General features: G+C 41.7%; 1 protein-coding gene across 2 annotated transcripts in view; it reads right to left on the reverse strand.

Moving 5' to 3' along the window:
- The window catches only part of ZNF143 (zinc finger protein 143), a 56667-nt gene extending 43513 nt beyond the window's left edge, over nucleotides 1-13154 (reverse strand). For both annotated transcript variants that reach the window (XM_045788842.2, XM_045788841.2), the window contains exon 1: nucleotides 13027-13154. The gene's annotated coding sequence lies outside the window, so the exon portion shown is untranslated. The remainder of the gene's footprint in view (nucleotides 1-13026) is intronic.
- Between the last annotated feature and the right edge of the window lie 2043 nt (nucleotides 13155-15197).

The following is a 15197-nucleotide window of genomic DNA, read 5'->3' on the forward strand; positions in this document are numbered from 1 at the left end:
CTCTATATCCCCCACTCCCTTCTTGCTCTCCCTCCCCCTTGTCCCTGCCACCTCATTTTCAGCAAATGATTCAGCTCGCAGCCTCACAGAAAGTACAAAAGTCGTCAGAGAGGAACTCTTGGCCGATAAACCTATCACTTGACTGCATTTCCACACACTTCCTCCCTCTCTCTCCTACCAGATTACTTACCTTCCTACAAGGTAAGACTAATTCCTCCAACATGCATTGCATTTGTCTTTCCTCCTTGGGGATCTCAGGGACCTCTTCTGCAAACAATCCCTCTCTCTCTCTCTACTAGTTCCTTCCCATCAAGAATTTAAAAAACACAAAAATAAAATAAAATAAAATCTCACCTCTGGACTTAAGCTACTAGTCTCTGTCTTTCCTCCTTTTTAGACTAGATTATTTTAGCTAGGTTTCTTTTGTTTTTTAAAAAGATTTTATTTATTTATTTATTTGAGAGAGAGAGGGAGCATAAGCAGGGGAAGCAGCAGAGGGAGAGGGAGAAGCAGGCTCTCCACTGAGCAGAGAGCCCAACACAGGGGGCTCCATCTCAGGACCCACGGATCATGACCTGAGCGGAAGGCAGACACTTAACCGACTCAGCCACCCAGGCATCCCTTAGCTAGATTTCCTTAACAGTTGTTACTAACAATACTTCCTGACTTCCCACTACCATCTATCTGGTTTCTGCCCCTAACTCTATGGAAACTGCCCTGGCTGGTCACTAATCTCCAGTTTAACATAACGTTCAGTGGCCATTCCTAGGTATTTATTTACCCAATGAAAATATATGTCCGCAAAAAGACTTGTACAAGAATTGTCCACAGCAGTTTTATTCATAATATTCCAAACTGAAAAGAACCTAAGTATCCATTAATTAAAGAATGGATAAAGATGCTGTGATAAGTTTATATAATGCAATATTACTGAGCAATAAAGAGGAACAGGTTACTATACATACAATAACAGTGATGAATCTCAAAACTACCGTGTGGAGAGAAGTAAGACAGATAGAATACAGTATATACTGTATTATTCCACTAAAATAACTTCCAAGAACAGGCAAAATTAATCTACAGTGGTTACAAGGTCGGGGGGCTTCCTCTGAGTGATGGTCATCTGGGCGGATACACCTGCCAAAACTCATCAAACGGAACACGGAAGACTATCCCTTAGATTTTTAAGAAGTTTAAAAAAGGACCTAATGTGACAATAGATAAATATTTAAAAAAATATAATGGACATTTTTCAGTTGTATCATACTTGACTTAATGCCACTGACCTTTTACCTACTTGCAACACTCTCTTGCCTTGGCTCCGCGGCATCCACACGCTCCTGGTCCTCTCCAACTTCCTAGCTAATCCTTTTCAGTTTCTCCTGTGGGTTTCTAAAGACTTAGGATCCTCAGGTTTCTGTCCTAGTTTGTCCTTTCATTTTATACCCTTCACCTCTTGAGCAATCACATCCACTCCCATGGTTTCAAAGATTTCTGGAATTTATAAACTCTCTAAAATCTATCTAGTCCTTTCTCTTGAGAGTTACTGATCTACCTATCTACCTAGTTGCTAACTGGCCTCAAAGACCTCCATGGTCCATCGTCACCTCCACCTCAACAAGATTCCCATGAAATTCTCCTTCTGCATTTTCTATCTCCGTGACAAATGCAGTCACCAACCCAGTAACTGAATCTCCCTTATTCTCCAGCCAATCAGTAATAACTACCACTCTACTGCTTAAATACCTGTCAAATTAATGCACTTCTATTAGACTGTCTTAATTGAGGCTACCATCATCCACTTGGATTATTACATCAGCCTCCTAAAAGTCTACTCCTCCCTTCCTCCAATACGATCTCCATAGCGCAGTCCAAGTGCTTTCAAACCCAATCACAGCAGTTCTCTGTCTCAAAACCTTTAGTACTCTCCCATTTCCCCAGAGTCCAAATATTATGATCTGGACTCTAGTAACTTCTCTAGTAGGTTGGACAACCATTTCAATTTGCCCAAGCCTGAGGAGGTCCCTGGAATATGGGGCTTTCTGTTTTAACGGGTGGGGGATGGGGGGGTATGGTCTTGGTTTTAAAACTGGGATAGTCTTGGGCAAATGAAGACAAGTCAGTCACTCTATCGTCCAGTCTTGTTCTAGTCACGACCTCTTCACATTCTACATTCACCCAATATTGATTAAAATTCTAGTAATGATACTATCATTTAATAATATTAATAAAAATAATAATACAGGGAGCCCTGGGTGGCTCAGTTGATTAAGCGTCTGCCTTCGGCTCAGGTCATGATCCAGGATCCTGGGAAACAGCCCCACATTAGGCTCCTTGCTCAGCGGGGAGCCTGCTTCTCCCTCTGCCTGCCGCACCCCCTGCTTGTGTCTCTCTGACAAATAAATAAAATCTTTGAAAAAAAAGTCTGCCTCTCTCCATATCCCTCCCTCCTGCTTGTGCTCTCTCTCAAATAAAATATTTTTTTTTAAAGATTTTATTTATTTATTCGACAGAGATAGAGACAGCCAGCGAGAGAGGGAACACAAGCAGGGGGAGTGGGAGAGGAAGAAGCAGGCTCACAGCAGAGGAGCCTGATGTGGGGCTCGATCCCATAACACCGGGATCACGCCCTGAGCCGAAGGCAGATGCCTAACCACTGTGCCACCCAGGCGCCCCGAATAAAGTACCATTTTATCCCAATTTTGCAGATAAAGAAAATGAAGCTCAGAAAGGTTGAAGTGGCAAAGTCTGACACCTAACCACCTGACTCAGCAACTCTTACATGAGCTACTGGGTTATTTGCTACTCCCAGAAAAGCCCAACGTCTCTCTTGCATCGAGGCCTCTATACATTGCTATTCACATCATCTAGAACGCTTCCTCCTCTCTTTACTACGCTAAACTCTTCCAGTCTGATTCCACCAGAAAATTTTATCTGAACTTCCCAAATTGGGTCAGAATGCTCTAGCTGTATTTCCTACGATACTCTGTCTCTACATAACACTTATTACAGTATACTTTAATTACCTGTTCTCTAGAGCAGAAGCAGTGCATCTACAGTAATGAGCTACTAGAACGAAACGTCTAAGGAGGGTGCCCCAATGGGTAGATAAGAAAATGTGGGTTATACCTCAGAAGGAATGCTTATAAGAGGTAGTATAACATTGTACTTAAGAATGAGGACTCTGGGGGCGCCTGGGTGGCACAGCGGTTAAGCGTCTGCCTTGGGCTCAGGGCGTGATCCCGGCGTTTTGGGATCGAGCCCCACGTCAGGCTCCTCTGCTATGAGCCTGCTTCTTCCTCTCCCACTCCCCCTGCTTGTGTTCCCTCTCTCACTGGCTGTCTCTATCTCTGTCAAATAAATAAATAAAATCTTAAAAAAAAAAAAAAAGAATGAGGACTCTGGAGCCAACCTGCTTCAAAATTTCCTTGTACCACATACTATCTATGTGACCAGGGGCAAGTACTTAACAGCTCTGTGCCACAGTTTTCCTATCTATAAAAGGAGGGTACTTAACAGAGCTGTTTTAAGGATAAATATAAATTGCTTAGAACAGCACCTGGCATTACTACTACTTATCAGTGTTTTTGTGTTTTTTTTTTTTAAGACTATTTATTTATTTATTTGACAGAGAGACAGCCAGCGGGAGAGGGAACACAAGCAGGGGGAGTGGGAGAGGAAGAAGCAGACTCCCAACAGGGCAGGGCTCAGGGCTCGATCAGTATTTCATTCCTTTTTATTGCTGAATAATGGCCAATTGTATGAATGCCCTGGGCCAAAGGCAGACGCTTAACAACTGAGCCACCCAGGCGCCCCTACTTACCGGTAGTTTTAAGCTAAATGAGAAGAGATTATACAGCTCTATGTCTCTGTCTATTCACTATATTCTCCTACTACTGTAAAAGGGTACTGCCAGAGAAGCAAGCAAGCAAAAACAGGCTTTGGAGATGCATTATGCAAGAGGAACCTTCCTCTTACTTACTCTTTTCTCTTTAAAAATATCTTTACTGAGGGGCACCTGGGTGATAGTCAGTTGGGCATCTGACTCTTGGTTTGGGCCCAGGTCATGATCTCAGCATTGTGAGATCGAGCCCTTTCTCTCTCCCTCTGCCCCTGCTCCCCACCCCCCCACACCCGCTCACTCTCACTCACACACTCTCTAATAAATACATCTTTAAAAATGTGTTTACTGAGCTATAATCCACATACCACAATATTTACCCACTTAAGGTATACAATTCAACGGCTTTAGTGTATTCAAAGTTGTACAAACATCACCACAACCTACATTCAGAATATTTTTATCACTTCCAAAAAGAAAACCTCATCCCTCCCCCACCAAAACCCTAGGCAATCACTAAGCTACTTTCTCTCTATATATATCTTCTTCTTCTGGATATTTCATATAAAAAGGAATTATACAGTATGTGGTCTTTGGTGTTTTCAAGGTTCATCCATGTCATAGCATATATCAGTATTTCATTCCTTTTTATTGCTGAATAATGGCCAATCGTATGAATGTACCACATTTCATTTATCCAATCATCTGAGTTGTTTGTATCTAGATATTTGAGCCATTTTCCACCTTTTAGCCATCATGAATAGTGCTACAAACATTGGTGTACAAGTTTTTGTGTGAACACAGGTTTCACTTCTCTTGGGGTATGTATGTATGTATGTATGTATGTATGTATGTATGTAATTGCTGGGTCATATGGTAACTCTATGCTTAAATTTTGAGGAACTGTCAAACTTTTCCAAAGCAGTTACACCATATTACATTCCCACTAGCAATGTATCAGGTTCCAATTTCTCAATTTCTCATCTTAGCTAACAGTTTATCAGTCTTGGATTACAGTCATTCTTGTGGGTGTGAAGTGGTATCTCATTGGGGTTTTGATTTGCATTTCCCTTACGGCTAATAATGTTGACCATATTTTCATGTGCTTATTGACCTTTGGTATATCTTCTTTGGAGAAATATCTACTCAGATCCTTTGTCTATTTTTGCTTGTTTTAAAAAATTTTTTTAATTTTTTAAAATTTTAAGTAGGCTCCATGCCCAGTGTGGAGCTTGAAAGCAAGACCTTGAGATGAAGAGTGAATGATCTACCAATTGACCCAGCCAGGTGCCCCTCCTTTGTCTATTTTTGAAAATGCGTGGTCTTTTTATTGTTGAATTGTAAGAGATCTTTATATATTCCAGATATGAATCCTTTATCAGATAGAGGATTTGCAAATATTTTCTCCCATTCTGTGGGTTGTCCTCCTGTTCAGCCTTGAGGAATGCAGTTTCAACAAGGGATAAAATGAGAGATGCTCACCTTTAAGAATCTTCAGATTTTTCGTTCTGAGGGATACGTCTACTCTTGGTATATTTCATTTTCCAAACTACCATTTCATTCTGGAAAATGGACTCCGTTTCCAAATTCAGTGCATATTATGGAAGCTTTTAAATCTTTATTAGCAGTTAGTGTCCTTTTTTCAAACTAAATATTACCTTGAACCCAAATATAAGAAACAGCTAAAAGTGGTATTTTATTACAAATGCATTTTATAATATATATATTTATATACATAGTGTATATGTATATTATGTAATATATATAATGATAAAATTTAAAAAGATTTTATTTATTTATTTGACACAGAGGGAGAGAGCACGAGCCAGGGGGGAGAGGCAGAGGGAGAAGCTGTCTCCCACGGAACAGAGAGCCCGACAGGGGGCTGGATCCAGGAAGCCCACAATCACAACTAGAGCCGAAGGCAGACTCTTAAAGGACTGAGCCACCCAGGTGCCCCTATAAATGCATTTTTAAGTGCAACCCTTTGACTTTATTCACTCAATGAGAATAAGATTGCTGAAATTCAAAATTTCAAAATCAAAGTAATAGATGCCAATAGCAGGTTTATGTACCCAATATACTGAATAACCAACAGAAACAGAAAGACAATCACGATTCATACAAGATTAGTTCAGAGGATAACCAGGTTTTTAAAATTCTCATAGTATGCTTCAGTTAAATAGATCTATCCGTGTTAAAGAACAGTATTAGTTTCAAGTTGAATCACTAGTTGTAAAGGAGGGAACATATACTATAGAGGCACTAGGTACATCCTTTCTGTGGAAAACAACTCTACTTCCCCTAAACGTATAAGTAGAAAAGGCATGACATTTCTATATATATTTAGATTCTTTCGTCTCATATTATCTAGTCAAACCTGAGAGTAGAAAACTGAACACAACTTCAGGGTACTAGGGTTGAGGAAAAACAGCCTACCAGTTGTAGCCTACCGGAGCTGATTAGATATACTAGAAATCTATTTTAGGACTCTTTCATTAACTTCTGTAAAACACAGAATACCAGGGACACCTGGGTGGCTCAGTCACTTAAGCATCTGCCTTCAGCTAAGGCATAATCCCAGGGTCCTGGGATGTAGCCCCACATGGGGCTCCCTGCTCAGCGGGGAGCCTGCTTCTCCCTCTGCCTGCCACACTCCCTGCTTGTGCTCTGACAAATAAGTCTTTGAAAAAAAAATGCCAACTTAAGAAAACTATGCATTTGTTCTCACAAAATAATTATGTACCTATTTCAATCTCTTTTGTTTAAAAGTAGTTTAAAGCAAAACAGCAACTACCACCACACCCTTATGTTAAAAAAAAAATAGAAATCAAAGTACATTTTGTAAGGGATTTTTTTTAAAAGATTTTATTTATTTGTTTTACAGACAGAGAGATAGAGAGACAGAGTGTGTGCATACAAACAGGGGAAGGGAGATGGACCAGCAGGCTCCGCGCTGAGCACGGAGCCCAAGGTGGGGCTCAATTTCACAACCCTGACATCATGACCTGAGCTGAAATCAAGAATCAGACATTCCACTGACTGAGCCACCCAGGTGCCCCAAGTTTGGGTTACTATAAAAAAAAGAAAGAACTTAAGGTCCTTTCAAAGGAATCCTAAGATAGAATCCTCCAGATTTGAACATTTTCCCCTACGATCGTTTATAGTTGTACTACTGATAGGTCTGAGTCCAGTTCCTTGGTCTGACATTCAGGCTACTTTCCAATCTGGCTCCCATCTACTTTTCGAATTTTATCTCCTATAGGTCTTTACATTTACCATGATCAACTACTAAAAAAATATGTTTGATAGATAAATATCCAGGACTGATATTTTTAGTAGTATACGTATACATGTATATATGTGTATGTGTGAATACATACATGTGTATGTATATAAGTACGCATGTCTGCACACACAAGCTTTTAGAGATACAGGGAGGTAAAAAGAAGTGGTCTTTGCTTATGAGAAACTCATTCCATGGTGGGACACAAGTGAAAACAGGTCATTAAAACAGTGTGCAGGACTGGATGGACACACAACCCCACAACATTTAGAACAATTATCAATATTTTAAACCTAAGTCTTCAACCAAGTAATACTTCTTGGGACTTATTAGACACTCTCAAGTGTGCAAAGTTCATTGTAGTATTATCTACAATAAAAAATAGTCAACAATCTAAAAGTGCACCCAAAAGAAGAAATTATAGGACATCCATAAACAAAACATGCAGACATGAAGAATGGGATAGATATGAAATGGTAGGAAATACATCCAAGATATATCGTAAGTGGGGGAAAAGCAAATTGTGGTAGAGTATGTATGGTATGACTATATTCATCTTTATAAAAATGTATATAAATATCTGCATATGCTTGTATTTACATTTAAAAACTCAAGTGGTGGGACGCCTGGTGGCTCAGTCAGTTAAGCTTCTGCCTTCTGCTCAGGTCATGATCCCAGGGTCCTGGTGGAGTCCCCTATTGGGCTAATTGCTCAGCGGGGAGTCTGCTTCTCCCTCTGCCTGCCCCTCCCCCTGCTTGTGCGCGCGCGCGCGCGCTCTCTCTCTCTCTCTCTCTCTCTGACAAATAAAATCTTTAAAAAAAACAAAAAAACCTCAAGTGGTTACCTCCCAGAAGGAGATGTGGGTGGAGTGGAGAAGGGACTTTTAATTTTTACTGTATACATACTGTAAGTTAAAAAAATATTCACCATGTATGACCTTCATGGCTTTAAAAAATAAAACAATTTTTAAAGTTATTATAAACAGAAGCATTAACAGAGTAAGGAGCACCTAACTTTGCCTCAGGGATGCAAAGATGATGATATGTAAATGTCAGCATGAAAAGGTAAGTAAACATCTCCTACGGGTAGGAGTAGAAAGGGCAGTCTAGGCACAGGAAACAGCTGGTAATTGTCACTGTCTTCCATGGTGCCTCTGTCCCTCACTACCTCACTAGCTAGATCTCAGTCACCTGAGAATCCTACAGTATTTGCTGCTATTTGGCTTGTAGCCCAGGTCACCGTGAATTACTAGCCACGTTTTATTATCATAGGTTTCATCTGTGTATTAGTAATTTGCTGGTATGCTCTGCATTTGAGTCTTGTTCAGTACCTGGGCAATTAACCTGCTGCTCAGCTTCCGTTTTCTCTTTTGAAAAAATGGGAGAATATCCACCTGAGAGGGCTACTGTAAGAAAGTTAATAACGCATATAAAGCCCTTAGCACTCAAGATGTACTCAAAACCTGCCAGTTTTCTTTCTACGGGTGAGGAAAGTGAGGTTTACGGACCTCATTTGTGGCTGAAAGGCTTGACTCCCGATATCTACTGCTCCTCTCTCCTCTTACCAGCCCTTTAAATTCCACATCCAGTCTGCCCAATTAGACTATAAGCCTTCTAAGGTAGGTACTGTGTTCCACGGGTCTTTAAAATTTTGACACCTAAGATTATATATTCAATAAATATCTAAAGAGTTTAGCATAACTCATGTTGCAGAGTGCTTTACAAATGTCCTCCATTGTACACATCCAGCCACGCTGACCTTCCTGCTTTAGCACATACTGTTCCAGGTCACTTATCTAAAATAACCATTCTACTACCATCCCATTATTCTTCACCACAGAACTCTATCTCCTTCATAGTACTTATCAGAATTTCTAAGTGAACTCTAAGTTCCATCATGGCTGGGCCCCCGCTTGTTGTTCACCTCTGAATTCTCAGTGCCTGCAAGACTGCCTGGTACGTGGTATATACTTACTAAATATTTGTTGAACAAATGAATACAATTCATATAAAGACGTGGCTAACTAACTGTCTGAGACAGGTCTAAGACTAGGTCTTCTTTTATTCCAACGCTCTTTTCATCATGCCTTACCTTGTACAATATGCTACCGTACGTGTGTATATAGCATATATAAACCGCCATTCATAAATGACTCCAACTTCTTGTGACCATTACATCTGCACTATCTAAAAAATCTCTATTTTTCAATACAAGGCCAAAGGCATTCATTGTTATTTAAAGATGTGCATAAATAACACAAAAACATCCCTGCTATGCCATATTATGTACAGCACTCAAAATATTGTATCTTTCTAGGAAATACAGACATCTTATATTTTAAAAGTTAAAGAAGTAGGTATGTGGTATGTTACTGAATAACTCAGCTAGAGACTAGGCTTGAGCCAATCACTGGATCAAGCCGTATAATAAATGGACAAGTTACTCCAAACTTCAGTTGACTCACCTGTAAAATAGGGATAACTCTAGTATTTGACTTAGGTTCATAATGAAAAGAATAGTTTAATGTATATACGTAAACCACTCAACACATCATCTAACTCAGTGCCTAGCAGAAATTAAGTGCTAAGTAAAGTAGTATTTTAAGCACAAAAAAAATGTAATTTGTGGAGTTAAAAGCCTGTGTCTACACATTAATGGACAAGTTATTTCCACAGGGTGCAGAGTTCCCACTGCAGCATAGTTTTAATATAATTTATTTCATGAAGTAATAGTTCATAATGGAATTTTAAAATTTATTTATAATCTCTACACACAATGTGGGGCTCGAATTCACGACCCATAGATCAAGAGTCCCACGCTCTACTGACAGCCAGCCAGGTGCCCCTGCAGCATAGTTTTAAACTGGAATTAGACTTATGGGAAAATGTGGGCAAAAGTGTATCATTGTTTTCATTTTTTTTTTCTATGAGGGAGAGGGAGATTTCTCAGTCTAAATCCATCTTAAAAACAAAATGATTTTGATTGACAGTACAACAAAGTTTGAAACACTATCCTATAAAGGCCATCCCTTAAAATGAGTGCAAACTAAGCACAGAAAGGAGCAATGACACGACACAACTGTTTAAGAAATCAAGCCAGGAGCAAAAAGACCCAGAACTAGGTAAAACCTCAGATTTAAAAAACAAAACAAAAACAAAAACCAACTAGATAAAAACTTCAAAATTAAGTAATCACAAAAACCTCAAGACTCAGAAAGTTCTCCTGGGGCACCTGGGCAGCTCAGTCGGTTAAAGCATCTGCTTTTGGCTCAGGTCATGATCTCAGGGTCCTGGGCTCGACCGGGCATGGGGCTCCCTGCTCAATGGGGAGCCTGTTTCTCCCTCTCCCTCTGTCCCTCCCCCGTGCTTGCAGTCTCTCATGCTCTCTCTCAAATAAACAAATCTTTATTTTATTATTTTTTTAAGATTTTTATTCATTCATTTAAGAGAGAGAAAGAGAGGGAAAGCATGCACAAGCAGGGGGGAGGGGCAGAAGCAGAGGGAGCAGCAGACTCCCCACTGAGCTGGGAGCATAACGCGGGGCTTGACCCCAGGACCTGGAGATCATGACCCAAGCCAAAGGCAGATGCTTAACTATCTGAGCCACCCAGGTGCCCCTCAAAGAAAGAAAGAAAGAAAGAAAGAAAGAAAGAAAGAAAGAAAGAAAGAAAGAAAGAAAGAAAGAAAGATCGATCTCCTGACATGATCATAAACTGCATATGCATCATAAATAGTAACAGCTAAAGTACCCGCTGGAGGCATAACCCCCAATCTAGCTAGATCATCATTCCGTGAAGAACATGATGAATGCTTGTTCCACTACAATATCCCAACTGGCAGCAAAGGGCTATGGACATTTTACAAATCATCTATTTGATAAAGACTTTTACACAAATAAGTCTTAAAACTCAATAAGAGAGAAACAATCCAATTTCAAAATGGGGAAAAGATCCAAATAGACATTTCTCCACAGGAGGATATACAAATGGCCAATAAACATGAAAAACATGCTTAACACCATTAGCCACTGGGAAATGCAAATCAAAATCATACCCACTAGGATGGCTACCATCAGAAAGACTGATAGGTAATAACAAGTGTTGGCAAGGGTAAGGAGAAATGGGAGCTCTCACACACTGCTGAGAGGGATGCAAAATGGTGCAGTCACCTTGGAAAAATCTGACAGTTCCTTAAAAGGTTGAGCACAGAGTTACCATACGACCAAGAAATTCTACTCCTAGGTATATATACATATCTCAGAGAAAAGAAAACTATGTCCACAAAAAAAACTGTACACAAATGTTCACAGCAGCATATTAGACAAAAAGTGAAAACCCAAATGTCCATCAACAGATGAATGTTTAAATAAAACTTAGATCCATACAATGAAATATTATCTGGCAATAAAGAGAAATGAGGTACTAACAAAAGCTGTAACATTGATGAACTTTGCAAATACGCTGTGAAAAAAGCCAGTCACAAAGCCCACACACTGCATGATTCCATTTACATGAAATGTTCAGAGTAGGCAAACCTGTACATTAGTGTTTGGGGAAAGGGGCAGGTTTAAGGGTAAATGAGGAGAAATTTAACTGGCAGTTTCTTTCTGGGGTGATGAACATGTTTTAAAATGGATTGTGGTGATGGGGGCACAACAGAATTTATTAAACCCATCTAATTACATACTTCAAATGGGTTAATTGTAAGGCATGTAAATTTTACCAATAAAGGTATTATTTTTAAAAAATAAAAGAGTGCTATAGAAAAAACAGCCACTCAAGTATTTGTAAACTGCCAAGTAATTTCCAAAGTAGTCACAATATGCCTGGATAAAATTAGTTATGCATCTTATCTTTTTGGTGATCTCCTTATCACTCTCTTACTAAAACTTTAACAATGAACTTAAACTAGGCATTCGGTAAGAGCAAATATTAATACTGCGCAGATTTTTAACTTAGCAAAACATGTGTCTTCTAATAACACTCAGGAAAAAGACAACCTCGAACCTACAATTTTTCATCACACCCCTACTTGATCATACCGGCTGATCAGACACTTCCAAAGCAAAGGCTGAAACTGACTTTAAACAAATAATGGGTTTAGCAATGCTATTCTTCCTATTTTTTGCTTAACTTCGTTTATGCGGGAAAAAAACTTAAAATGTTTTTTAAAAAGCAACAGGGGAGGGAATAAAAACTGGTTCACGTTCCACACTAACATAGTACAAAGGTACTGAAAGATCCGTTAACTCTGGCCAAAACCGAGAAAAAAGGGCAATGATAAAACTGACAACTTCTAATATTCGATGTTAGGCCCCAGTAACCCAAAAATTAAAAAAAAAAAAAAAGTGAGAGAAACAAGAAATTTGTGCACGATGTGGGTGGGAGGAAATTCTGGGTGCGATGTGCAGACGGGGTCCCGAGCGGGCCCTGGGCCGGTCCCGCCGCCGGCGTCGGGCTGGGGCCTGGTGCGGACCGTGGCCCGGCGTACCAGCCGGAGGAGCTTCGCCTCGGCGGCGTCTGGGGACTCGCCCCGCGCGGAGGTCAAGCCGAGAAGCGCCGCCAGGCTCCCGAGGGCTCCACCCTCCCCTTTCACTCCCTCCCCTCGGCGGTCCCCTAAAGGGAACAGGCGGGGCGCAACGCGCAGAGACAAGGGGGGGGGGGTGCGTCCTCAGCGAGAAAAGCTCCGCCGCCCCAGAGTGGCGGCCGCGGGTTATTAATAAACTCCGCTTCTGCCCAGGCGCCGCTACCGAGGCCGGCCGTAGGATCGGCAGGGCCTGCGGCGAAGGCTAAGCAGCCGGAGTCGGAGCCCGGGCCCGAGCGGGCCCGCGCCGCCGCGCTGAGGGCGGCGGCCGGGCGGAGAATAATGCACACTGGGTAAAAACACATTTATATACGAACCTCCGAGAAAATTTTCCAACAATTCCTTCGTCCGACCACCATGCACCAGGACAGGAAACAGCCGCCCGGCCCCCAGGCCCCGCAACCCGCATAGCGAGTCTGAGGCCCGCCCCCAGCCTCCATTGGGCGGTCATTACGTCGCTTACGAGACTCTTCCTGCTTGCCATTGGCTCAAATTTAGGCGACGCGAAAGGAGACCGCCTCATTCACGCCCCCTTTTCGTGACGTTGGCCTCGTCCGGCCTTGCAGCCGGCCCCTGAATGGCTTGTGCAAAAGCGGAATCAAAGTTCCTGTGTCTGACTGGTTGGCAGAACCGCTCATCCTAGACAGATACCGCCTCGCTGACAAGTGATTTATGCCGATTCTGGGGCCCCAGCGGGAGGCGCCATTTTGTAGCGAGGGAGGGAGGCTGGTCCTTGTGACTAGCCGGGAGGGAGAAGGGGTGACGGGCGCCATTTTCCCCACAGGGGCTAGGACGTGGCTTTGGCTCTCCCGGTGGGCTTCTCGGAGCGCGTTCTGGAGACTGGTTGGGCTTTGCCTGGCGATTGCCGAATGTCGCCCCGTTGGGAGGGACGTGGTAGAGAGGGCTAGGACAGAAAAAGACGCCTGCCCGCTCCCTGGGGGCTCTCGGCGCCAGCCAAGGCCTTTGGTTTGGGGAGAGGGTTCTGCTTTCCCAAGAGCTGCTGTATGCCGGTCACTGGCTGCCGAGCCTGTTCGCGCTTTTCAAGTCGCTGGGGCATCATTTGGTGCGGGGGGGGGGGGGAGTGGACCTCCTGCCTCTGCCGATCTCCGACGGACCTTGGCGACAGGGCGGTCGCCTTAGTCCTTGCTGGGAGACACTGCGGATGTTTTTGTGCTTTCTTGTTGCTTAGGTTCTAAATTGGAAGTGGTCTGCAGTGGTGTCGCTACCTTCGGTTTTACTTTCCCTTTTCTTTGTGTTGCAAATTAAAGGAAAGTGAAGAGGGCGGGAAAAGCATTGGCTTGGGCTCCCCAGTACTATTAAGAATGGCTCCAAGTTAGTTGTGAAGTTTAGGTAATAGTTTCTTGTAACTCTCAACCCAGACGTTTTCTAAACTATTGGAAATACTAGGCTTTTCAGGAGTATTTATTAACTATTCATTTGCTTTGACAACAAGGCTGAGTAAAGGTGAGATAGTGTGGAAACAAGGTTTGTTCAGTCGGGCGTTCCAGGTGCAGAATTAGGTAGTTATGAGAATGAGCTGGCAGATCGCTTCAACACATTTGTAACCTGCTTAAAAAACCGGACAGCTGGACGGCGCTTGATTTAGTGACTTGAATTTCAGGTGATTATGGAATTGCCAAAAGATTAAAGCAAAAGGGTGTTAAAAATAGCCAACCTACTGAGTCCGTTTGGAGATTTTAATGTTACCTTATTTTTGTTGTGGAGTGGGGATCGACTAACCCTAACCAAAGCATAGTTGCATAATTGATGCCCAAACTCCATTAGAAGGCGGAAGGACTTTGGATTTCTTTTGGCTATATATTCTTTAGGAGTTTAGTTACTATTTTTTACGCCCTTGTAAAGATGAAAAATGTGACACAAAACCGGGTTAGGTTACTTGAAGCTGGAGGAATTGGCTTACAAAACAGATACGTACCCAATGGATACGTTCTCTTTGTCAGACAGTGGTAGAGTTCAGATGAAAAACAAGGTGTTTTACTTTATACTCTCAGTACCTTCCAGATGTTATATCTGCATTTTATAAACAGAAATGTCATTAATCAAAATATTCTCAAGTAGCTTAGCTAGTTATTACTGAGTCCCATGCTTTTAGTCTACTTATTAAAGCACTATAAATATAAAATCTCAAAAAGAATTTAAAAATCACCCTGTAGTTACAGATTGCAATTACAGGACACCTTAGTGTCCCTAGAACCTTCTGAGTGGTTGTAAAAATTGAATGTTGGTGGATAGGGTGCTTAATTCAAATGATTCAGAGAGAAACCTTAATTCTGACTTTGTCACAGGGAATGGAACTTTGTGTTAACAGTATTTACCAGTGACTGTAGAACAGAGTTCAAGTGTATATGGCCATTCATAATCTTCAGATTTTGCCCAAATCACCTCCTGTCTCAGATCTTAATACATTTTGTCAAATTAATGGCTTTTTGAAAATACTTCCAATCAGTGCTAGTTCAGGCTTTTAGAT

This window comes from Ursus americanus, chromosome 16 (assembly GCF_024610735.1).
Source record: "Ursus americanus isolate L20-20 chromosome 16, mUrsAme1.1.p, whole genome shotgun sequence".
NCBI classification, from domain to species: Eukaryota; Metazoa; Chordata; class Mammalia; order Carnivora; family Ursidae; genus Ursus; species Ursus americanus.